The sequence below is a fragment of the Equus caballus genome, chromosome 12 (genome assembly GCF_041296265.1).
Source record: "Equus caballus isolate H_3958 breed thoroughbred chromosome 12, TB-T2T, whole genome shotgun sequence".
Taxonomy (NCBI): Eukaryota; Metazoa; Chordata; class Mammalia; order Perissodactyla; family Equidae; genus Equus; species Equus caballus.
This window is the reverse complement of record NC_091695.1, coordinates 43,154,610-43,157,943: the sequence shown is the minus strand read 5'-3', so window position 1 is coordinate 43,157,943 and position 3,334 is coordinate 43,154,610.

The window sequence follows — 3,334 nt, the reverse complement described above, 5'->3', positions numbered from 1 at the left end:
CAGGTTGTATGTCAGTCATTGAAAGCCAGATTCCCCACGTTTGAGGCTGAGGCAGATGCCCGAGAATAGTTGTGGCTGTCACCATGAGGACGGGAAGCCAGCCTCAATCAAGCTCCTCCACTGCCCTTCCCAGAGGCTCACAGCTCTCATCAACCCGTTCATTGACTGGGCTCGCCAACACAGACTGGCCACCTCAGCGCACTCATTTACCTTTGAGAGAATCTAAATCCTTCCTTTTCCTTCAATTCAACATTTACTGAGAATCGTCTCTGTAATTTGGGGACACTGGTGAACAAAGCAGATAGGGTCTTTGTCCTCATGGAGCTCATGGGGAGACAGTGACGCGGGAGCAAGACATGTAAACACGGGAAGGACTGGAGGGGTTAGAGCATGACAGCACCTCCTGGGGCAGAGTGGAGGCAGAGGAGCGTCATTTCAGGTAAGGAGGTGCTTACTACCCTCTTGTGGGTCCTCGACTTCACCGCTGGCCTGCCTTCCCCATGAAGAGACAACCCTGACTCAGATGAGGGCCATTTCCTGCCCCTAACATCGTTTGCTCAGCAAGATACGCAGCACTTTCAAATGAAACCTCCCTTAAGACCAGCAGAGAATCAGGACTTTTTCTGTTCCTTTCTTCAGAGCTACATTGACATATCTGGACAAGTAAGAAAAGTTATAGCTAACATGGTCTATGTGTAAGGGCTTCACATACATTAACTTATGAGATAGGCATCATTTTTTTGGTGAGGGAACTGATGGGAGAGGTTAAGTGACACTTAGGGTCATATAGTTAGAACCCAGACAGTGTAGCTTCAGAGTCTGCTCCTAGGCCCTATCATCGTGTCATTCAAATAAAGAAGTTCCCATGCCCCAGGCTAGGCTGACCCCCAGGACCTTACCCCAAAAGAATGTCAACTGAAGAAACCAAGACATTGCTGTCAGCTCCTCTTTATTTTTCCTGGAGACAGTTGTTAACCTGTTAGGGCAATAGAGATTGCAGTGGTGGTTGACAGGTTATGTGACACTCCCTGGGCTTGAAAAGGGGCTGTTTTTATAGCACCCCACTTTTTACCAGCAAAGCTCTGGAAAAGGCAATAATTAGAGACATACAAAGGCATAATTAGGTTCCTGGCATTATGCAGCGGTAAAGAATTGTACTAGACTCAAAATCATCTATCCAAAGACGAGCCTCCTCTAGCCCCCAGGCTAAGAAGGTGTCTGTGTGCACCTTCCCCCGCCCCCCCCCCCCCCCCCCCCGCAGCCCAAGCCTCTGCTCACACTTTTGCCAGGAACATCCTTCACGTCGCTCTGGGTCCTCCTGGAAAACTCAGATATGCCTTTAAGACCTGCCTTGATAGGCCTCTCCTGCTTCCCTGACCTTTAGACGGGAACGTCCTCCTATATAAACCTTGCCCCCCTTCAACAGAGAGAACTCGGAAAACTCTGGATTCAGTGACTAACTGGAATCATCTGGAATCATCAGATCCTAGAAGAGGGTTTCTCTGACATAGGAGCAAGGGCAGACGTTAAGTAGGCACCAAATCATATGTTAGCCTTCAGTGACTGGGTGGAGGGAGTAGGGGGAGTGGGGGGTTCTGGGACTCCTTGGTCCAAACATCTCCAGCTTCAGCCACAACCCAAGGGAACACGCCCCAGCCCCTGGGGTCCCACTGCCCTGCGAAGATGTTCCTCTCATCAACACACACATGGTACTGCCCACTCTTCATGTTTCCAGAGCTTTGGCAGTGGGTGAAATGTGGTCCCTGCCTCGAGGAGCTCACGCTAAGGTCTGGGACAGATGTGTAAGCAGCAACTTGGGTGACAACGACTTCATGGATGCGATTACCTCCCTCAGTGCTTTGGAATTCAACCCTGGCTCCGCCACCTACTGGTTCCATGACCCTTGTCTTAGCCTTTGAGCTTCACTTTCCTCCGCTGTAAAATGAACTGAACCCCTCCTGAGCTTTGTGAACGGTATTTGAGGTGAGGCACTTAGCACAGTGCCTGGCACATGGAACTGTTCCCCAAGTGGCAGCTCTACTGTCATCAGGGCTCCTGCAGGACAGGCACCCTGCATATTGTAGATGTTACAGGGTTGGCATATCTATTCCACGAGTTTTCCGGCAGAAGAAAGTATTTTGAGGTCAGGGTATGTTTTTCCACTTTGCTCAAAGGCATTGTACAGGCAAGCAGGAGGCTTGATTTTTATGGTTATAGAAGGATGTGCAAAGAGTGTGGGGAGCAAAGAGAAAGACAGGAGTGTGTGCCTGTGCTGTCTGGAGAGGCTCCCTTGGGGAGGGCTGTCCCAGCTTAGAACAGCTGTCTGAGGGTGCTCCAGACAGAGGGAACAGCACATGCAGAGGCACTGGGTATGAGAAAGCCTAGGCATTTGTGAGCCAAGGAGTGCTGGGCTCTCCAGGTGGGGAGAAGCATGCCAGCACTAGGTTACGAAAGGCCTTGAATGTCAAGCTTAAAAATTCCAATCATTCTGCATGGGATGCTGAAGTAAATGGAATAGCCAGAGATGACCAAGCTGTCCCCAGAGCAGAGAGAGCCATCATCTCAGCCCCTCTGTAGCCCATTCCTGACACAGCAGCACACCAGGTAGGGACCTCTGTTGCAGACAATGGGAGTCACTGAAGTAGTAGAAGAGAGGCCTTTAATTAACTACAAATGCTGCTGGGAGAAGACACGTTAATGAGAACGATGACACCAGCGAACATTTATTGAGTACTTGATACGTGCTAGGTGCTTTTCTCCGCGCTTTATCTATTTTAAGTTACTTGATTCTTACAACATCCTTGTGAGATAGGTGGTATCCTTATACCCCTTTCACAGAAGGGGAAACTGAGGTACGAAAAGGTGAAGTGCCCAGGCTCCCCCAGCTGGGAGCGGCTGAGCTAGGACAGAAGCCAGAGGGCTCAGACTTCCAAGTCCCAGTTCCTGCCATTGGAACACATTGTCTTACCCTCAGACACACAGCCAGCGGTCCCGGCAGGCTCCTTATTAAAGAACCTCCTTATATAAGCGCCCTAAGAGCGGGCTTGAGTGAGAGGAAGGGGCAGAGGAAAGGAACGCGGGGCACAGAGCGAGGAAGCTGGGCATCTGCCAACACAATTGGGCAGCTTCCCAGGATGTGCTAGGGGAGTGGAGAGGGGACTACAGGGCAGGACACCTGAGGAGAAGGGGCAGCCAGCCAGGCTGTCCGGATAAGGGGATGGAGGGGAGAAGGGGAGGGGTTTGGGGGAGGTGGCAGCCCCTTTCTCCATCTCATAGACCTCAGGTTAGCTCCTCTGACCCACCAGGGTTGCGGGAATATGAAGACCCTGGCCAC